The sequence below is a fragment of the Anser cygnoides genome, chromosome 4, assembly GCF_040182565.1.
Source record: "Anser cygnoides isolate HZ-2024a breed goose chromosome 4, Taihu_goose_T2T_genome, whole genome shotgun sequence".
In the NCBI taxonomy this organism is placed as follows: domain Eukaryota; kingdom Metazoa; phylum Chordata; class Aves; order Anseriformes; family Anatidae; genus Anser; species Anser cygnoides.
Window position 1 is genome coordinate 79,199,222 of NC_089876.1, and position 23,570 is coordinate 79,222,791.

The 23,570-nt window shown below is 35.8% G+C and overlaps 1 long non-coding RNA gene across 4 annotated transcripts in view; it reads left to right on the forward strand.

The window, feature by feature from the left end:
* Window positions 1–23,570, forward strand: part of LOC106038630 (uncharacterized) — a 201,598-nt gene that overhangs the window by 128,665 nt on the left and 49,363 nt on the right. For 2 of the 4 annotated variants that reach the window (XR_010831307.1, XR_010831305.1), the window contains exons 1-2: window positions 17,038–17,455; window positions 18,368–18,414. This is a non-coding gene — a long non-coding RNA (uncharacterized lncRNA). Of the gene's footprint in view, window positions 1–17,037; window positions 17,456–18,367; window positions 18,415–23,570 lie in introns of those variants that run through there. The other 2 variants (XR_010831308.1, XR_010831306.1) reach the window with 2 other exon arrangements.

Here is a 23,570-nt window from a genome sequence, read left to right on the forward strand (position 1 = left end):
TGCTTTTGTGAGCTCTCCTCCTCTAAGATCATTAATAGTTTATGTTAATGTATTTTTAAAAGTGAGTTTCCTCTTTGATCTAAATCTTATTTACGACTATATTTAGCAAACACATTTCCTTTCTAAGTTGCTTTCCCACCTAACGTACAGGAAGAATGAGATGATGTAAAGATGAACCACAGGTCAGACATAGTAAAGGCAGCTGGTATTGAACACTTTTGCTTAGATCGGCCATCATCTCGGTTATTCTATGGCATCTTCCATGTCTGATTTCAGAGAACATTGTTACATAAAATTTTATATTGCTTCTGAAATTGGTCTTTAGATTCGAAAGCTTTCTGATTACTCAAAAGCTGAGGCTGAAGGACAAAAAAAAAAAAGCATTGCAATTCATTCTCAAAACCTGCTGGCTTCATATCTCTTTAGCTGGGTGGTAAAAATGGAATGATCCATATGCAGAATGGAAATGGGTGACAAATACCAACTGACATGGACACAAACCGAGTCTTCTCACCCATGTAAACTTCCAATTTGATAGCACAATGCTATAGGAGATCTCGTTAGTGTGCACTTGCATGGAACAGAAAGGGGAGTCATTTGAATAACAATAGCATTTTATTAAGTAAGCCAACATTGTCACAGCCAAGTAATATTGGGTGTCTGAGAAACAGCGTGCAGAAAGATGCAGTTCTGAGAAGATATTACATTAAGGCAGAGCACTGCCTTTGGATCAGCTCTCATTACCTGGAAAGAGGTCAGTAGCACTTGTACAATCTTGGGTGGGAAACGTTACTGAGCGTTCTTACTCATGTAAGACTGGTTTTATGAAAATTAGCCCTGTCCCCTCCCCTAGTAACTCCCAGATTTGTGACACTGAGTTTCAGTTGTTTCATATAATGTTTGTAATATGACCTCTTTTAACGGTCTTGATTCCCTGCTCCAGTGACCCTGAGTTTCTCACATTTGGAGAGTTATAAGCAATCATGTTAATGTTATCGTCAAGAAAGCTGAATAGCAAATGGGAGAACTAAAACACTGGTAGGAAAGATGGTTCTGCATTTTCTATTCCAGTGTGGAAATCAGAAATGATTTCATTTCTCTTGATAGCAGTTTTTGTCTGCAGGGGATTTAAATTTACGTTTCCTGTCATTAGCAAAGAACGTTGGCATGTTCTGTTCATATCAGAGTAATCATCTCCAGACTGATTAGAGTACTTCCTCAAGAAATGACAGATTTCAAGTCCAAAGTCGGTGGTGAGACATGGCTTGGGTCTTCTATGTTTTAGGCGAGTTATCCTAGATTATTGGCTAGATGGTGGTGTGTTTTGTGAGAATGCAGTCTCTGAATTAATACATTCAAATCAGTCCTAGAAGTGATATCAGCTGGGATGTGCTGAATCTGAGTGACTCATTAGGAAAGAAGTATGTGGCAGGTAACAAAGATCATGGCATTGCCAAGGTAGAGAGGGTATATGTAGAGAAATAACTTCCACGTCCTCAGAGAATGCAAGGTACCGGTGTTTAAGAGGATCTATGATGACGCTCCTCTTGCTAAGTCTATAGATAAGACTCTACCTAGGAACTTAGATTTTCTATCTTTTTGCATATCTGCAAGGCTAGTAATTCGATTAGGGGAACAAAGATGTGCCGAAGACATTTTTGCTATAGTAATTAAAATTGTTCCCGTTACAATTAGGGATATGAAATGTTTACAAATGTCCGAGGGGTAAAAGGAGCCCTAAGTAATTATTATAATTGTACAAGAACTGCTTATAATTGCTGGACTTCCCAGAAATGATATTCAGAGGAAATCTGTGTAGCCAATTGCATTACTATGTCCTCAGATCAATATTATATTAGTCCCAGTGCATGGATACCCACAGGGCAAAGCAGCAAACTATTAGCATTTCATTAACAATATACCACACCACAAGACTATTAGTCAAATGATTGATGACCCAGCCAGGACGTATCTTCAAACGTTTATGAAGAAATAGTAATCTCCTATTGTTTTTCTTTTCTTTCTGCACTGCTTTTCTTTCAAAAAAAGTTTCAAAAAATTGCTGTGATTTTTCAGATTTCCATATGTTAAACTCTTATAATGGAATGTGGATGCATGATGTCAGCAACAGTGCAGTTGTTTCCAGTGCATTTTTCCAATATGTTTTAAAGCTAATATAGAAAAACAAAACAAACAACAACAACAGCTTGTATCCAGACCAATTACGCTTTCAGCTTGTATCCAGACCAATTCTTATTTTTCTTTCTTCCAAGATAAAATTGTTTCTAATTAGTAGCAGGTTTCTGGGTGAAATATTTCGTCTTCACAACTCAGGCTCCATTTAAATTCAGATGAAAGTGTAGCATCTTCCTGAAAACCCAGTTGCTTGTGTGTCGGTAACACACAAAGAGACGAAATCATAATATCAGTAAATGTGACCTCACTGAAGTAACTCAGAGATAGAGCCACTTATTTAATATATATACATATATTATAAATATACATATAGTATATATAATATAAATACATTAACATCTAATTATTTAATTAATATAGATGATCAGAAGATCCATCATCCTGTTAAAGCCAAAGGAAAGCAAGCAAGCAAAAATAAAATAAAATGTTAAATTAAAATTAAAGTTTTAAATTTTAAATTGACAAAATTAAAAACCTAACATTTTGTTCCTATTGCCCAGTTTAAACTTTTCCTAAATTTTCAGTTTTAGCTTGGAAAGGCCATAAGCATCCACAGTACTTCCTATTGACTCAAGGGAGGCATTCAAGATCTGAGGATTTCAATTTTAGGCTTCTATCTTTCTAAAGTCCAAGGCACATGGAAAACACAAATAGGATGAGGATTTTCGATCTGTTTTGCAGAGGAAATAATTTATTTAAAACCAAATCTGAATTTAAATGAATATGATCTTGAAAAAAATAATTGAAATTTAGTTGTTTGCAAAGCTATCTAGAAGAACATTGTCATTCAGATCATCCAACTACTTTGGATATCTTATGAGCTTGCCCAAATATCTGTGTTTAGGTCCCAAAGTGCATATTCATAAAAGTCCCTATGTTATCAGCATATCTTTGGGGTTTTGGTTACTGATTATTTAAAATGAATCAGTCCACAAAGATTAAAGGTATATTTTTGTGACAGACACACTCAAGAGGTTAAGATGAAATGTAATGTTGTTGCCTTCACAAAATGTTCATGATTTTACCTCAGTTGATAAAAAAGCTTTATAATTTGTGCACTGTTTCTATTTCATGTATCTATTAACAGCCTCCAGTTGACATATAAGAAGCTGACAAAGAATTTCTTAGATGGATATAAACTGTTTTAATTGCTTTGCTGCACAAAACATTTGAGGCTAATATTATCAATATCATTCTTCTATTTTATCAATGGCCACAATTAGATGTTTTAAAATTTATTCTATTTTTAGGATATAGATTTGTTCTCTTCAAAAAAATAAATAGAAAACCCACTGTCACCGTAGTTACAAATATTACAAATGCTTCTGTCAAAATAGAAGCGGGTCCCATATAATAGGAGTCACCTTGGCTGTGAGGGCTAAGTGATTAAGATCTCAAGTAACAAATGGAAAAATAACCTATTACAAATCATTTGGTTAAAAAAAAAAAAAGTATTTAATATATTGTATTGCCTATATCATAGTAACAGCCACCAATAAGACAAGTAGTTGTCTTATGCCCTGGTAGTTGCCCTACTTACGCCCAGTAGTTGCCCCTGGGACGGGGCAACCCTGGCTATACGTACAAACTGGGCGATGAGATGCTGGAGAGCAGCCCTGCAGAGAGGGATCTGGGGGTTGTGGTTGAAAGCAAGTTGAATATGAGCCAGCAGTGTGCCCTGGCAGCCAGGAGGGCCAACGGTATCCTGGGGTGCATCAAGCACGGCATCGCTAGTCGGTTGAGGGAAGTGATTGTCCCACTCTACTCTGCGCTGGTGCGGCCTCACCTCGAGTACTGTGTGCAGTTCTGGGCACCACAGTACAAAAAGGATGTAAAACTGTTGGAGAGTGTCCAGAGGAGGGCAACGAAGATGGTGAAGGGCCTAGAGGGGAAGACATATGAGGAGCGGCTGAGGTCACTTGGCCTGTTCAGCCTGGAGATGAGGAGGCTGAGGGGGGACCTCATCGCAGTCTACAACTTCCTCATGAGTGGGAGTGGAGGGGCAGGCGCTGACCTATTCTCCGTAAACACCAGCGGTAGGACCCGTGGGAACGGTGTTAAACTGAGGCAGGAGAGGTTTAGGCTGGACATTAGGAAGAGGTTCTTCACCGAGAGGGTGGTCGCACACTGGAACAGGCTCCCCAGGGATGCAGTCACTGCACCAAGCCTGTCTGAATTTAAGAAGCGATTGGACTGTGCACTTAGTCACAGTCTAAACTTTTGGGTAGACCTGTGTGGTGCCAGGAGTTGGACTTGATGATCCTTATGGGTCCCTTCCAGCTCGGGATATTCTATGATTCTAGTTTTTGAGCCTGACTGTAGAATATAGCAATTTCCTGTTACTTTCTATTTATAGTCAGACAAAGAATGCATAGATAGGTGCAGATTTGGTGGGAAGATAAATTAAACAGTAATAGATGCTATTTGATAGGCTGATGTATCCAAAAGCAAATGATTGAATGATTAAGCATTAAATTCTATAAAGTTGGATGTCTGATCCTTTGGCATCTGTACCAGAGTCTCTGTAATGAACCAGGGTGCTTGTTCCAACTTGAGAGTTAGAGTATCTAGTATGTGACACTACCAAAACACATCTGAGAAAAAAGGAATAAAAAGGTTCAAAAGTAAATTTTGATATATGAAAATCCTAGCTCTACAGTTAAAAATAATAATAAAAAATATGCTCAATGCATATCCAGTTACCTGAAAATGTTCCATCAACTGAAAAGATTATTGTTTCAGCATTTAAGACTGCCTTCTTTACAACCAGTTAAACGTATTCTATATTTTAAACACTTTGACTAATCCTTCTTAGATGGGCATGTTTTGCAAGTCCTAAACTGGCAGTGCACAGCCATGCAAGGGTGGATGAGGGTGGTGGGCAGCAAGGCCGAATGGCTAAAGCATGGTTCCTCCATCACACAGCTCTGCTGCTTCCAAGATACTGGACTATACATGGTTATTCACTGAACTAGCCCACCTGGAAACTTTTGCCATGACTGGGATGAACGTTTGCGTTTGGGAGGATTTTGCATTCAGTGAATGGACTAGATGTGCCATGAGCATAGATGCACTAAGACCTGATGAAATATTTTCAGGATTAAGGTTTCTGTAAGTAAACTTGTAATAGATTTTTCCATGTGCCTTTTGTTTTCAAATAAGTCTTGTATTTTGTTATATCTAGACTCCTGATCTTTACCAACATTTTCCTGAGTAATCCTTGTTTCAATAGAACAGGTAAAATAGTCATGAATGAAAAATCTTTTTAATATTTGTTGTCTTGGCTCGTTCTGAATCATTCTTTGAGTATGTGTGGCATCAAGATGGAGAGACAAGAAAAGCCAATGATACTGCTGAGGCTAAAAATACAGGCTTATCTCTCTCTATTCTGACCTGGAAAAAAGAATAGGTGAATATATCATTCTGTATTTTTGTCTTCTGTCATCCTTTGAGATTTGTTGAAAAATATCAAATTTGTTGGTGGTCACCACAGGCATCAACACCTTTCTGCTGCACTGACACAAAAAGCGATATGCATCAGAAACAAAAGATTAAGGAAGTGGAAGGGTTAAAGAAACTTAGAGATATTAATGAAGGTGTCAGGAAAATTAATTTGGTATTTTAATAGTTTTTCTGCTAAGATCTCCAGGAAATGTTCAACATGTATCTTAGCAATTTACACATTTTTTCTTTTCTTTTCTTTTCTTTTTTTTTTTTTGGAAAGTGATTTATCCTTATCCATTTACAGCAGAGTTCCCACTGTTCAATTTATAGTTTTATTTTTCGTTGTTTTGGTGAGATATGACATTAATTTGCCTTCACATCTTTTATTCATTTTAAGTATGCAAAAATTCTCTAGAATGTATTACCATATGAAATCTGGAAAATACAGCATATGATTTTATTAAAGGTTGGGGATATAAATACTTATATTAAGAAACAGAAATCTGTCTTGGAAGAAGAAATGACAATATTTGTATATCTTAAAGTTGCACTTCATAAGATTAAGGGAAAAGTACCATAATATCCACTCTAATTGTAAACTGGTGTCTTTTCTCTTCATCCTGGAGTGATACTTGGCATCTGCCTTCACAAGCTCTCACATGAAAGTTGCTTTGCCATATGCACGCGTCCTTCCTGCTGTCAGCTTGCAAAATGAAGATTTGACCCTTTGCAAATTACAAAGGTTTGACTTGCAAGTATGGATGTAAAGGTTGTAAAAGTGTCCATAATAAAAAAGTAAGTTTGCACAAGGAGAATAAATGGATGTATAAAACAGAAAATACCACTCTGTGTTAAAATTGTTTTACTATTTAGGCACATAATTTCATCTTTTAGCTTGGTCGAAGTTATCAAATACACAACTCCTTTACAGTATTTGATATAAATGTAGATCCTGTTTTAAATCTTACTTGAACTGAATCTGATTCATTTGTTAGGCTATATACTATGTTTTAATACATAATTCTGTGTGCTGTATAAACTGAATATTATTTTGTATTTTTCAAAACCAATAGCCAGAATTTGTAGCAGAAGATCATATTGTGGCCTCCTATATAAGCATAATACGCCTATGGACTGTGTTACTGAAAGAAATCCAGTCCGTTTCTATAATTATCTATGCAATATTAAGCTTGGAACTGCAGCAAGAAAAGGAATGGAGAATGTTTATTTATACTGTGTTTTTTGTACTAATCTTGAATGTTATATTTGATAATTTTCTCTTACTCTCTCACAAGCCAATAGTAAACAATTGAGCATAGCCTTTTCAAGTATTTTTCTGCCATTTTGTTTTCATTAACTTCAAAAGAAAGATAGAATTTCAGTGCTGCACAAATGTTTGATTCTTAGGGAAAACAGTTTAGGTGTCAAGGTTTGTGGCAGGTGTAAATTGAGTGATTCCATATGGTCTTAAAAATGACTCAACCATAGCATCAAACCCCTTGTTAAAAGGATCAAAGAAATGCAGATCAACCTAATTTACCATCCATCACTTTAGGAACCTTTACCTTGTCACTGAGACTGATGATGGCAGATCTGTCACATCCATGCTACTTTCACAGAAAATCTATTAGGACTCATAGAAATCATCCTAGAGTTCCTCATTACTCAAAAGAAAACACACTTTGTGAGTGTCCTAAATGCAGCAGACTTTCTCCGTAAGCCAAATGCCATAAATATGTCTTCATAACATCCCATATTGCATTGGTTGTCTCAAGGGCTGGACTAATGCTTGAGACTTCCATACCAAATACATGAACAAAAATATCCTTTTCAAATTCACCCACATCAATTTCACCTTCAGCTAGAGCTGAATTCTAAGGCAATTTTAGATTGCTCCACAATATACTTGTTTCAGTTCCCCAACAAAAGAGAGAGATCAGCTTTTAAATAAGGAAATTGTTTAAAACCTGCTGTGCTATCCATAGGTGGCAGCCTCAGTAGATGAATTGAAACAGAGCCCACTTCAATGAGTTTTACTACTAATTTACTAGCCAATATCTTTTGATTAATTTATTTGGAATACCTGGGCACCCTGATCATTCTTCAAATGCTGTGAGAAATGTGGTGCAAATCCACCGATTACAGTATGTGGAAAACAGTATGGGTGAAGCTGTCAATCTGAACAGAAACAGCAATCCTCCAAATACTGCGGAAGTCTGATATACTGCGAATGTCTCAACTGCTGCTGAACTAAAGGTAAGAGCACTGGCTCACAGTATGTTAAAATTGCAGACAATGGTACTACAGCTTTGAACAACACATCTAAAGTACAAACTTTGTACGTCAGAAAAATAAGAGCCCACTGAAGATTCTCCCTTGTTATTAGATGCCATGTTGTACTAGTATGAATATGGAAAATCCAGGTAGTTACAACCTATGTCAAGACCATGATATTTTCCTGGAGTTGTCCCTCCGCACTCATCAGAAAAATTTTCAGTCAAAAATAAGACGATTGTGCCTTTTTGTTACCTGTTTGATATTTTCGGTAGGCCATGCCTTAATTGTGTTAGCTTCTGAGATCCAGTTACATGGTTATTGAAATGATATGATTTATAACATCATGAAGCAATAGATTTAGAGTAGAAATTTCCAGCTTTCACTTACCGTATAATGTGACTTGTATTCATCCATTTGCTGATTCTGTAGATCACATGCTACAGATGCTTATAGGCTTACACTGTGCTTATTGGTTGCACACTGGAACAGGCTCCCCAGTGAAGTAGTCACTGCACCAAGCCTGTCTGGGGTTTAAGAAGCGATTGGACTGTGCACTTAGTCACAGGGTCTAAACTTTTGGGTAGACCTGTGCGGTGCCAGGAGTTGGGCTTGATGATCCTTATGGGTCCCTTCCAACTCGGGATATTCTATGATTCTGTGGTACATCATTCAGGATGTTATGAGCATTTCCAGGGCTTTAAAGAGGAATACACAGAAAATTACAGCTTTCATTTAGTTTAAGAGGATATTAAAGCAATTTGTAAAAGCAAATTACAATGACGATCCATTCTCTGTCTTTTTAACCTGAGCCAAAATTTGGTGTTGTCATGTGTTGATACAGTGATTAAAACATCAGTGCAATTATGCTTTGCAATGCTACCTTTTAATATAGTAAAAAAATCACTGTTACTAGTTGTAATCTTAAAAACTAATAAGCAAAATGCTGATGCATTGAAATCTGTTCTTTAACTGATGGGTATGAAAAATTTTTGAACACAACTGTGTACGAATGGCTTAAGTTGTAGAAGTACAAAGTAAAAATTAAAATTTGTATGTCTGTACTTTTTTTTAATGCTTAATTGATTGAATGACTATCTTGGTCCTTAAAATATTTTAAAAAACACAAGGATTTGTTAGATCATATCGTGACAGCTGTCATGCACAGGTGTGAGGTCTCGTTGTCCAGAACTAGTTGGAAAAGAAATAGAATCCAGATACTGAAACCATTTAATTACAAGATTTTCATTTACTTTCTTTGATGGAGTGGGTAAACTGATAAACTAATAGGGCTACAACAGCACTGACAATGGTAAGACAAATTAAATTAAATCTGGGTACAATGAAAGAATAAAGCTGAGAAAAAGTTGGAGCCCAGGAAAAAAAAAAGAAATGTTGGGGCCTGGACTTTTTGAGTGAGGAAAATGTTTGCTTGTAGACCCTTGTGTTTCCAGGGGTGTGTCTGGTTATTGTCAAATTTTGTGATACTGTACAGAGCTATTCTATTATATGCCCTGGCTACTATATCAGGTGGTTATCATTATCTGTAGTGGTCTGAATGAATGTCGGTTTGGGGCAAAAATGTCCTGAAAGAAGGACAGATAAGGAAAAAAGTGTTTCTAGTTATGAGTGCTGTCTATTTCAGAGTTTATCAGTCCAATGAAAACTTCTGTGTTATCTTAGATACTGGGATGAAAGTAGGCCTTACCCAAACAGTGAAAATCTGTTTCAATCTCTGTTTTGGATTAGCTGCAAATATCCATCCAAACATTCAGCGAGGTGAATGTGGCAGCCGGTCAGCAGGGGCTGGAGGTACAGTGGTCACCTGGAGACACCTATTGTTGTACCTTCACGTGGCCAACCTGAAGGGCTCATCTTCTCTGTAAGCTTGGCCTGTAACCAGGATTTGAGGTTTAACACCTAACCCTTAATTCCTGGATCTGAGTTTGGAAATCCATAATTTTCAGCTACCTGCTTCCAGAGTCATTGGTGGAAGAATCATTGAGAAACCCCATGCTGAGTAGGACAGCGAGTCTCCTGAGAACCCTTCACATACAGTGTTTTGGAAGCCTTTGAAAGGTGAAGAACGGGTGCTGTGAGTATTTAACCAGGACAGGTATAAGTACTTTTACCTTTGGGAAATTCAATCACAGTCTTTTTATTTTTCCTCTGGTCAATCGAGTGTTCTTGCTGCTTAGTGTCTGCAAAATGATGAGAGCAGGGTCTGGTGCATTCAGGCATCCTTAGGGGTGGCAGAGAACTGGGATTTCTCCAGCTAGGTTTCAGGCGTGTTTCTGCCTGAATGCCTCTTTATTTATATGTTTTATGGTGGTGACCGCTTCTGATCAATGTGCCTTTATTCAGAGACAGGAGGGATTTCAGGTGTTGTGTTTTGTTTGTTTTTGTTTGTTTTTCTATCGTCAGAACTTGTGAAGTTTACTAGACAGAGAGCTCATTTTGCATTGATTTTTCTTCCTCTCTTCCTCTTCTTGACTGGAGTGAACCTGGATGTTGACTCCAGAGTTTGAATTCAGAGGGCTACAGTCATCTTAAGGGTGGAAATTGTGACACCTGTGGCTCAGTGCTCTTCTATGGCCACTGTATGCTTATCCTCTGGCATTGGCAATTTTCTGAATTAACTTAAGAATTATTAACTCAGAACCAAAGTCATTAACGTTGTGTGATTGTATGATATCCTGCCTTGCGTTTAATGAATTATATTTGAAATCATGCACAGAATTTATTCTTGAACTTTGATTTTTTCAAAACAATTTAAAGTCAACATTGTCTGAGTTCTAGTTTTCCTCTGAAAAGGAAAAGTAGGATCTTGCAATCTGTAGAGAAACACACCAATACACCACAAGTTTGTGCAGGCTGATACAATTGCTTTCTTAAGGAATAAAAGAGAAAATGTGACACTCAATCACTTTTTGCTCATCTTTTTGTTTTAATTTTAAGCTGTGCTTAAGATTTTTCCTCCAAAATACAAATAAATGCCACATTGATGAGGACATTGCCAAGTGCTACTAGAAAATTATTTGTTTTTTAATGCAAAATAATTTTAAAAAGTGTCTCAAGCATCATTAGATTTCATGAGAAAGTAGTCAAGAAATGGTTGGAGCCGTACAGATAATCTAAGTCTTCTTAATAAGTTTTAAGATGGTAAAAAATTAGATTTTTCATATTCAATATTCAGCCTGTCAAACAAAATATATGCAGAACTCAGTGACAGCGTGTAAATGCTAATTGATAGGGTGCAGGGAATGATTTTGTATCAAGTGCTAATCAGACTGTTTTTCTACTTATCAGCATTAGTGCTCAATAACTGACAACTTTTAGATCATCTTTAATGTGTTGAAAATATGCTGTGCTTTCCAAGGGACTTTGGCAACTGTGTTCTGCACCAAATCCAGAAAACTCAAGCAGTAGGTTTCCTTCTAGCCTATATTGGATTTAAAAAAAAATCTCATTTACCATAATGAGAAATGGGCAGAATACATATATGGAATATTACAAAACTTATTTTTAAAACTTTATGAAGTTTAAATTTGTTTGGATTATTGAGAAAAGCCATTTAATGGATCGACCAGTCCAGTTCTGAACATTTTGGGAAATTTATTTTGACTGTGCTATGCACAAGTCCAACTAAAGATACATAGATATAAACATATTTCTGTGCAGGCTAAAAGAACAAAGAATGTCAAATACTGAAGATGTGTTATCTCCCATGTAACACATACAGGTTATGAACAGTGGAAACGAATACTAAATCTGTCTAAGGCAAAGACCAAGTACTCTTACATCTAATGAGCTTCTTAGAAAGAGTGAAAAGCATTTCCAGAGGTTAAAGGGACTCTGATTTAAGTTTTTCTTCTTCCTCTGTCACCCTTGACAGATTTTCTGATCAATACTACACTGTGTGCACTTTTTTTTTTGTATTAGTAATTCTTATGACACTGCAACCAGATCAGTGGAATTTATTTGTGTACAGAAAACTACAAATGCATCATACATGATAGACCTACACAGAATGCCTAGAGGAGATTGTTCCTGCAATCCTGCATCACTAGGAACGTGTCTGTAGTTCAGCACATTGCTGCCACAGGACTTCAAGGTTTCTTTCTGTTGAGAGACAAAAATGAAATCCGTGGCATTCCCGATCAACAAGACTTTCATTTTACGTTGATTCAAATTCATCCATTCATTCTGATACTGATGTATTTGCCATCCTACACTTCGGATCATTTCTTAAGTCAAAAGAAGAAGGCAAATTTCCTTGGAGCAGAAATGGCAGGGACCCAAACCCCCCTGTGACAACACGAGGCATCACCCCACCCATACTGTGACCTTAGTGGGGGCTGGACATGGCATTGCACTAAAGGAGCACCATGAGTATGTTGGGACCTGTACCTGGGGTGTGCAGGTCTGTCCCACCAGCCTGCGGGCATGGGGCACACGTGTGCTGGTGCTGGGCTACGCTGCTGTGGGATTAGCCGTAGTGAGGTTCAGGAAGGTGTGGATGGTGTTTGTTTGCTTTTTGCAAGTGTCCGGAATTCGGGTTTGTATGTAGTATTGTTGATATTGATCCTGAATGCAGGTTAATTGCAAGTCATTACTAAGTCAATGAACCACTTCAATCCTGATTTGGTTTAAACAACAGGAACCAGGCTGTTTTCACATATAACAGATACCAAGTCTTCAATACCATTGCTACTAAGGACTGTGAGAACTGGAAAATAGTTCAGTAAACTGTTTTTGCTAAAATTTACAATAATAATGTTAGCATGGTGTCTGTCAAAAGTTTATTTTTTTTTCTGAAAGATGCGCTGTAGAAATGCTTTTTTTTCCCCATTTTTGTATTTATTTATTTATTTTTTTATTCAAAATCTTCATGTTTTGGATTGTTTCAAAGGGCTGGTAAGCTTTTATTAATGATAAGATATAACAAAACTATGAAATAAAGACATGACTTGCATATAAAGTAAAATCAATGCCAATAAGCTAGCACATCAAAACATTCCAGCTCAACAAAACATTCCAGTCAAATTTCATAGTTCCACAATGAATCTTGTATCTTGGATTATTGTCTTGGGTTAGCAATTTTTTAATTAGACTTTGAATTCTAATAAGATGAAGATTTTTTAAACAGAAATTTGTTTTCAGACCATTAGCATATTTATATAAGTAATACTGAACGCGACCCTTAGCTAAAAATTCAGAGTAAATTAACTTTTCCCTTAATATAAATAATATTTTAGAGCCACTTTAATTATCCATAATAGAACACAACATTAGTCTGAGATAAATTCTCAAAGGAAAAATATGATATATTTATATTAATAAACTTTGCTATGTTGATTTGACTTGAAAAGAATATTTAAGCCTAGAAATCAGTTCAGAATAAGTTTGAGCACTAAAATCACATCAGGGGAATTGCAAAGTACTAAGCAAAAGTAGTGTATTTTTTCTCTATATAGACAATTTTTGAAGGATTACAAATGTGTCCATATATTCATGGACATCTTTCATACTTAAAGCTTGCTTTTTAATCAGTGAAGCATATATTAAAATACATTTAAAAAAATTTTTAAAAATGTAACCAAGGTGTGCATCCAATACGCTGTTTCGCAAACACAGAGATAAATTGGAATAAAGTTTAAAAAAAGAAACGTACTTCAGCTACCAATGACAAATCATTATGTTACAGAAATAAATAAAAATTCTGGAGTTTCCAAGAATTAAGTAGAATTTCAGCTTTAACTATCCATCTTTTTTTTTTTTCCCCACTAACCTTAAAGAACACATAATCCTTGAAAAATGTAGTTTCATATTGTAATCTTTAATACCATCATGATTAAGAAAGGCATAAAAAAACTTTATTTGTATACAGTGCTGAAAAAATTAATATTTTGTAGGGTGAATGTTAGATACTGAAAGCTGATACTAAAATCAAAATAATTGCTGTTATATCTATATATATCTGGCACTATTTTTCATTTCCTTTGTCTCTCATTGTGGATCATTGCTACTTTATAAAATTCAAGATGAAGTTAGCAATAAAAAAATCTAGAATTCTAGAAAACCAACCAACAATTCATTGCTTCTCCAACACTGGGGCACTGTACTAACTTAGATATTTTTTTAACTCTCTCTCCCTCTCTTTTCAAAAAAAAAAAAAAAGAAAAAAAAAGATAAGACGAAGTGTTCAGGGGTCAAAATAAATTAGAATTTTGCTTCAGTGAGATAAAGTTAATAGTTTCCAAGTTTTATTCTCTGTTCAAATGAAGGAAATGTTACATGAGTTGGCTTGCTTACAAACCTTTAAAACCACTGCAAGCCTATGTGAATTGGGAGATAGTGGCTAATTCCAACATGGCCTAGAGATGCAAAGCTGAAGTCAAGGCCTTATTTTACTTTCTGACTGTGTCTAGTAAAAGGAAATGCATTCCTTGAGAGGTTTGCTTACTAAGATGAGATAAAGAGGAGAGAGATAAAAATATACTTATGGGCCAAAGTGCTTCAGTAGCACAAGTGACAGCTTTGGGTGTTTAGCCTTATTCTGCAGGTCCTCCTCCCCTGGAGTCTGAACAGGAGGGGTAATCTGAGATTAAATAAATCACATTGGAAGTGCCATCTAGTATTCTGCTATTTTCCTGCTGACCTGGAATCTCTCTGTGTTAGAGCTGAAAAAATATCAGCTATTACTTTTTTAGAATTACAATTGTAAGCTAGAAGCAACTATTAGATTTATACATCTGTATCTGGGTTATTTAAAGATTTTGGAAAGTATTTAATCTTGAAATGGAACATGTTATAGATTGTCTTACCATGTTTACTAATACAAAGATTAAAGATGCTGCAGCCTCACAATCTAAAATATTACTTGAGTCTCCATTTATTCCCAAATAGGATAAATCAACAAACAGGTTGATACCTGTTTGATCTTCACAGGGGGAAAGACAAGCTACTTAAGCTATATGAGTTTCAAATGACATAAAACAAACTATTTGGTTTGTAAATTTGTCAATCTAGCAAAATAGAAATAATATCCACTTTTCACTGCAAGATTTTGTCCACATTAGAAAGATTAAATTACCTTTCCAGTGTTCCTGAGGGGCCTAAACCCCAGAGATGTTGTTGTCCTAAGGTAATTCATACCTTTGGAGGACAGTAAGGTTTCATCCCAGCGCTTATACCAGAAGAAGACAATAAATGATTTTCCCAGGTAACGAACATTTTCAGAGGCTTTGAGAGTTCCTTGTTTTGCGTAAGGATGAAATGAAGATTTTTTGTATGTGTGTTTATCGCCTAATAATTTGGGGCATTGACTTGTGTGAAGATTGGTTTCTGCATAGAGTGGTTCCTGGACCCTGAGAGTTGCCCTGTCCTTGGTAGGGATGTATGAATAATTGGAGGAAAGGAAGAGGAGGAGGTTAGGAAGGATTAGTTCAGCATTTGGCATAAGAATGTGCAAATATACACGTCAATTTAAGAAAACCTGTATGGAGAAGGTTACTTTGAGAACATGCTTCAAACAAAGCATTTGATAAAAAACATAAATGAAGTTGTATTTTTTTTCAAGTTGTTGAAAAATAGTTACTGAATGGTTTGAAACATTCATTCTTTAAATCACATAAGCAAAGGCTTTTGCTTACCGAACAGAAATAAGGTGATAGTGCCACTGCACTGTCTGTAAGGCTAGCACTAATACAAATGCTTGTTTAAGAAATATGAAACTTGGCTTCAATTCATCCATCAGCCTGAAGATGTAAGACTGCAGTCCAGAAACTTGCTCAAAATGTGAAGTATTTCATTTAATAAATTAATATTTCTGATGAAATATTAGTTATCAGCTTTTTTCTCATTTTGAAACAGTGTAGGGAATCCATTTTTTTTTCTGGTTCATGATCTGTACCAGCTTCATTTTCCAACACAAATCAGCATATTTTAATATTAAACAAAAATCTTGATTTAAATAATTTGCCTGTGTATTAAGCTTGTTAAGAATTATCAGGCTCTCAAATCCATTAATGTAATATGAGTAATGTCGCCTGCAGTAATGCTACTGAATTTATTGCTTAAAGATAACATTTGGATAAAGAGACCGTTCCTTTACAAATGACATCTGAAAAGAAATCACTGCCCTTACAGAACATAATTTAATTAATCTTCTAGATGAAGGCAATAGTCAGTAGGAAGAAGTTGATGCTGTTTAGCCCCACTCTTATGAATATTAATATTCAATAAGATGATTCTTCTGTTTATTCATGAATACTATAAAAGCACATTCAGAGCACCAGCTCTAAAAGTCACCATTAATTGTTTTTGTTCCTCTGGTTTTGTCAACACAGACTGTCATTTTCCTTAGTTTGATTTGTATAAAACTTTAACAACAGAAAATATGGTGAAACTAGATTAAGGGAGAAAAGAGTGAGTGAATGTGGATGATGTGTACCCTAAGCTGCTACTCTGCTCTGTTTCTGTCATTTGAGAATTAACATATATAGCACCTGACATTTTAAATTGCATAATTATGCTAGAATGAATAAATAAAGTACATCTTTTAGGTCCCCATGTGAGAAAAATCTGTTTTCATTGTGAAAATCACTTTTTTTTTTTTTTTTTTTTTTTTACAAAACCAAAAAGATCCAACTTTATTAACCTGGATACAACAGACTCAGAACTGATAATGTCAAAGTGGGGATTTAACAATTCAACAGGACCTGGAAGTTAGCCCCTGTTTTGCAGAGCCCTTCTGCATCCCTTCAGATCTCCCTCTTCCTAGATCTGGAGGAGCCTGATGGCACAGCTCTGCAGAGACAGCATTTCCCCTCTCCATGGGCGCCCTTATGACACAATGTCTTAAATCTTGTGATACCAAACATTTCAGCTCCTGTGGAGTTTCATGCAGTGAAGATGGACCCAGCCTGTACCCACAGAAACAGTTTACCATCTTTGTGCAAGATTACATTGTTGAAGTCTAACAGGGATAATAGAATGTATTTATAAATAAAGTGGTATTTACACTCTTTTAAGAAATAACAGTGCTTTGAAGAACTTCAATTAAAATCACTTCAATAAAATGTGTTTCATAGAACTAGAAAAATAAATATTAAAAGGAGATGGGACACTCAGGTGAACATAGTGAAGAGCAATATCTCTTAAGTAAAATTTTTTTAGCTTTTTAAAACATAATTTAGTATTTCTTGGAAGTGTGGAGAGAGATTGTATTCATTAACCAGTGTTTTTCTGCTTTTGCTTGTAAAGTACTTCATAGAAGAAAAAAAAAAAATGATTTTGCTTGAAAGTACTCTCAAAAGACTAAGATACCTAAAGCTGGGCCAGAAATGGTTTTAGGAGAGGAAGGAAAAGGAAATAGCTAAGAGACTGCATTCAAATGTCATTTTTCACTGCATTTTTATCTTTTCTATACACTTCTGAAACAGAAGCTTTTACTTAAACATCATAGATTTGCCTTGAATATTGACTGCATGGTGCTCTGCTTAGACCTCTGCATCCTGCTTGTACAAAATTTCTATAGGTAACTGTGACACCGCTATGGACTGAATCTCCGTTTCTGCCCATATGCTGCTGTGTTTCAGGCTGTTTGGCTGGCCTTTTTTTTAGTCTTTTAAAAGCATGCAGGTACAGCATGTTTTAGATTTTCTACTTAATTTACGACTTTTTGTTGGAGAGTAGGTAAATGAAGGGACTCGCTTTCTTTGTTAACGGTGTCACAGAAAATTGGTTCTAAACAGTTTACAATCTCTCCCTTCAGGTGATTGTAGTAGGTATAAAGGGAGAACATATTAATGGTGTAGAATGATGATGGATATAGCGCTAAACAACTTTTCTTAATTGTCTGGAGATATTGACATTTAAGCAAAGAGTTTTTGGCACATGACCTCTCCACTGTTTTAGTAAAACCTCCTTAGATGATTTTTTTGTTCTGATAAGGGTACTATTATTATTATTATTATTACTATTATTGCATAACAGCAGAAGTGCCTTGTAATGTTGTAGTTGCATATAGAACAATGGGACACTTCTATGTAAATGTATACGTTGATCTACTTCATTTAAATATCATTGATTTTTAAAGGGGGCATTCTTTGCAACACTCTGTTTGTTTAAAAGAATGCTCCAACTTGGCAAGTTTGTCATTTGTGCCAGCAGACTTGTAACTGAGCTAAAACATTTCTAGGAAGATGGAAGTTTAAATATTTCATCTTTTAGAAATACACTTCTGCTGTCATTACTGTGGCTGAAATAGATAAAGCATATGAAGAGTAGATGGTAAAGGGGAGAAAGGGACCTTCTAATGAATTTGGACATATGATTTCATCTAGGACTGAAAACAATCCATATCTGTGTTATGCATATGGTGTATTTTGATAAGTTTTCCTTTCAGAGAATGTTTCTAACAAAATATCTTTTTTTCATTTCAATGCAGGTTCTGTGAGGAATTCATTCAAGCCTAATGACACTGTGTCCTAAAGGGTAAGGTGTAATGAATAGTTTTTTTTAGTGGTATTAGGCTTTCATATAGTGAGGCACGTTTCTTTCTCACTTGGGTACAATCTCATGAGGACCTGAGGACCATTGCCTTGCAGACTTGGCTCTGCAAAGATGTTCTTAGCAGGAGCTGGGAACTCCTGTATCGCTCAGAGATAAGATAAAACCCTGATAACCAACAGTCTTGGTTATCAGCATACCAGTACTGGTAAAAGAAAGAGTAACTAATACTGTTAAAAGAAAGGGTAACAGTTTCTTTTATGTGCCAGTGGTAGCAGATTTTTTTTTTTCCTTCCTGCTCTATACTGCGCAACTTCTAGCTGAGTGTTTTTTAGCAAGAGTATGCTGAATCTTCCCCCCTCCCTTTTAATGTAAAATCAATTTTGGTAGAGCTGAAAAGATCAGTATTGCACCACAAGTACTGTGCAGAGTGTAGCAGATACATGTGTTTTGTTGTTGCTGATTGATACAAAATATGTGAAGCCTGACCTAGAACAATACTGCAGCTTAATTCTGTATTTGTGGAGATTAATTTTTTTTTTTTTTTGTCAAGACACTGAGACATTTACATGATGTGGATGTTTTCCAAAAGCTAAGACGAAATAATGAAAAATGATTTTCCAAATCCAATGCAACTGTTACAAGGAATGTAACAGCTGGTGATCTACAGTTCAGTGAGAGATGAACAAACAGGTCTATTCACCTACATAGTGCAGATAAAAATTAATAAGAAAGCGGGAAATTAAATTATGAATGAACAAAGGGATTAAGGTGAAAGATGTGCAGCCATGTATTCTGGTTTAATTAAGTTAGAATTTTTGATCTGTTATTAAAAGGCAAGGATGGAAGAGTTTGCTCAGGGCAAAGATTTAGTAAAACCTGTGCTAAGACTACAGATGATAGGAGAGGAACTGAACGTATACACTTCTCAGGCATCATCCTTCACAGACTCACTTCAGGGTGTAGCTATTTGCAGATAAAAACTGTTTTAAAATAACAGTATGGAAATACAGACTGTGGATTTGCTTTTGCAACAGAACTCATACTCATTTAGGCAGACAGAAATGAAATAAAGCCCTAACACTTGAAAACAGATCCAAAAGGGAATATCTACCTGAAATCCACCTGAAATTTCCCAGACCAGCCTATTTCCACATATACCTGATGCTGGTCAGAGCAAGGTGGCAAGTAAGTCCCCCTCCTCCCCTTATTCAATCCAGAAACCAGATCACAGATAAACACACACCAAGAAAATAATCATTATTTCAAAAGGTAGTTGTGACTACTTTCTCTCAGCTGTGAATCTTAAAGAATGGTTATATAGTTTTTCAAACTGGAGTTTTACTCCCTTACTCTGAAATCATATGTGAAGAGTTCATCTGGCTAATCAGGCAGGTCGGTTGGGGCATTTTGGCGGGGCCTCCCTGATGAAGCCATGCTTTGATACAGCAAAGACTGCCAGGGCAAATCTTGGCTGCTATTATACTAAAAGAGGGCATTTAAGCTAAAATTAATCCACCATTTATTTGAAAATACTTTCCAAGTTACTTGAAGAATATAGCTTTTCATTAAAAACAAAACAAACAAAAACAACAAGAAGAACAAAAGGGAAGTATTAACTGTTCCCTATTTAATATACAACACAACTAGAAGAGCATGTGCCATATGGTTTTGCTTTCCTTGTGAGAAATTATGTGGTGAACTGAGGAAGAAGCAGCCCAGACTTTGCTTCCTTTCCAAGATGAGATGATCAAATTTTTATTCTTCCACATCCAAACTTCCTTTGCATTATGTTGAAATAAACGTATTGTAAAATGCTGAGCAGGTTACATTTGTCATTCATAAAGTTTTCTGTGCCTAAGCCAAGATGGTGCAAATATACCCTTCCCTAGCTGCGCATATTAAATACTCAGTGTAAAAAACTGTGACAAAATGTACTGAATGCACATGTGGCATATAGTTTTTCAAGTATTTTGTCTCTGCATAAACCAATAAAAAGTTCAGAAGACTGTTCAGAGGCAATAGGCACTCAGTAAGGAGCCCTTTCATGCCAAATTCGTGCTCTCCAGCCCAGCTGTTTCAGTTGCAAATGTCTTGGGAGGAAGTTCACAACACCATCTCTACAGCATATAGAAAAAGCCTTATCTTCTTTCTCTGTTTCACTCTTCACATGGAGATTGCATGATACCATTTTTACTCATTCTCTCAACAAATACTTATCTTCCCTCAGAAACCAATCCTGATATCATCATTTCAAATGTGAAAAACTTAAAGAATTTAGGAAAGGGATGTACATAATCTTAAATTATAGCTGTTGCTTCCACACACACATTAATACTAACACATAATGGTTAGCCTTAGCTTTCCAGTTTTCTCGTGAGGTGAGTCAATTATGGCTCCCCATCTGGATTACATATAAATAAAAACTGCGGCTTATTCATTAATTGGTAAAAGTGATTCTATTCCACAGATAAATAATGTGTATTTATTAACGTGATTATTTGTGCTAACAAATAAAATATCATTGTTAAAATGACCGATATTTTCTTATTTGGCAATATTTTCATCAAGCTGGAAAAGTTTCCTGTCAAACTAACTTTGGGAAGAGAACCATACAAAGACTAGATTTATTACTCAGCAGATGCTCATCACATTGGTTAATGCTTTATTTCATGGTCCATATTCATCATCCTTTCTTATTCTTAAATCTTTACCCAGTTCTATTTGAACATCTGGTGTTCTTCCATGTTTTTAACATAATAATTTGTTTGGGCAAAGTGTTTCTTTTAATGCTCTTGATCCTCATGGGTGTTTGGAACCTAGGCAGGAGAATAAGACTTATATGATTAAATGTAAAGATGTTTGCAAGGTTGTTTCATTTTCAGATAAATTTAAATTTGTTTCTTCAATGACATCTGTTAGAAGCCTTTGACATAAATTGCTCTTTCTGGGAACTTGGGCAGAATGTCTTTGTAATGGAGATTGTTCTGTGAGCAATTGATCTGTGTGCAGACTTCAAGTTAAATTAGAAAATAAACAAATTTAGATTTATATTTTAGAATAAGTTAGAATAAGGGAATATAGTTTATTTAAACTTTATAGTTTATTATATAAAGTAATAAGTAATATAAGTAATAAAGTAATAAAGTAATAAGTAATAAATAAGTAATTTATAGTTTATTATAGTTTATTTAAAATTTACAAATAGTTTATTGTATTTTCACATTAGCTATTTGCCATATGATATAATATTGATTTATTTTTTTGCTAAACATATGTACCTAATGAGACTTCTGTTATAATGTCATCTGAATGGCTAATACAGCAGGACTGAAAGTAGAAGTTGGTATTCTTGACATCTCAATAGAAGACTTTAAAATCTTTCTAAATTTTATTTATTTATTTTTGCTTATAGATACTTTCTGAGAAAAATATAACGTGAATATAAAAATGTCAGTAATTCACCACAGTGCTACAAAACAAATAAAAATGTGGGGGGGGTGGGCACATGAGGAGCACATGAAATAGTTATTGATTAGGAAAGCTGCTTATCAATATTTATAATGGTTGAAGTGAGCAATACCTAAGACTTAAGAAAAACGTTTCTGATTTTATTTATGCTTGATTTCTCACTTAGTGGGCTTTTTTGCTTATTAGGACTGCTAAAGTCACCCTTTACACAAATCTCTCTCCTTGCACCCTTCACCTAACCTTGCAACGTGTCTACACGCTTGAAGACAAAACACAAGAAAGACCATGAAACAGAAATGCAGTCATTTGTAGCTTATGATGTGGAGGCAGGGGTGATGGAAAAAAAGGAGCAGAACTTTTCAGAAAATAGTGGTCAGAGACTGAAGAGCTAAACATTGGTAGTGGGTAATTTCTCAGCTGTGAAAAAAAAAGATGGAATATGGAAGAAACAGTCAGTGAGAAGCATGAGTCTACTTCAGTCCTCCTTACGAGTCACCAAAAAGTGTTGCTTGCTGTCTTACACCACATCTGAGATCTCATGCTGATCCTGTCAGCCACTGCACACCTCACTCATTTCAATGGAATTGTTCATATACACCCGCCAAAAAAGTAGGAAGGAAGTACCTGACATGTAATTTTTTTTCTTTTTTTCTGGATTCCAGTAGTTTTTCAACTACAAATTTAAATGTTAACAATATTGTAAATTTGTTAGACCTTCCAGGGCACATTTCATTTTCTTTGAAAAGGAGGGAAAAAAAAAAAAGAGAGAAAAAGAAGAAAAGAAAAATTTAGGAAATTCAGTGCCATAAAGCTTCAGTGCAAAGATGTGGTTGTTAAACTTAGGAAAGAGATTTAAAGTAAACACTCTATTCAGCTGTTCTTTCTTTGATATACTGATATTCTTTCATTGCTTTTGTGGCACTAGGGAGGGAAAGCTGCCTGCACGTACCTGCCCTCCAAGGAACTGCTGCTTTTGCCTGGAGAAAACATCACATCTGCTAAATTATACAGCTCTTTTGTTCTTCAGCCCAGGTTGCTGGTGAAGACTTTATATGTATTGCCTTATTTTTAATAGTTCCAGCTGTTCTTTTTTCCCTGTGAAAGGAAATCCCTGTGTAGAGGCACAGCAATCCTGAAGGTATGCCCAGATTTACTTCTGGCGTTCAGCCACAACAGCGTAGGGCAGAAAGGTCTCCTGCCAGTCTCAGCTTCACTGACCTGCTGTGCTGCAGTTCCTCTCCCCGTCAGCACAGGTACATCTAACATGGTGCTGGCAGTGAACTCCCAGTAAGTTTCATGTGCTGCAAAAGAGGAGAACAAGGATGGAAAAGTAATACTGTTTCCTAGTTTGCTTAAGTTATAGAAAAGATCAACATTACTACCGTAAGCTATTGGAACAGTCCAGATACTCTCCTAAGAAGCCACCTCGGAAATTTCATCTAGAAAAAAAACTGACAACTATTTCTAAGTCTGTCTTTCTTTTATCCTTACTAGATCCACAAGGCAACTGTTCTCAGTTCAGGACATTCTGAGGAGGACTCAAGTCTAGAAACGTAGCAGACCTTGTCTTCTGGGTAATTAGCTACCTCTTGGTTCACTATCTTTAAAGCGTGAGGTTTAACTTCTGTATTAGCATGCTGTATTTCTTCAGGTTAGGTAGTGTAGCAGAA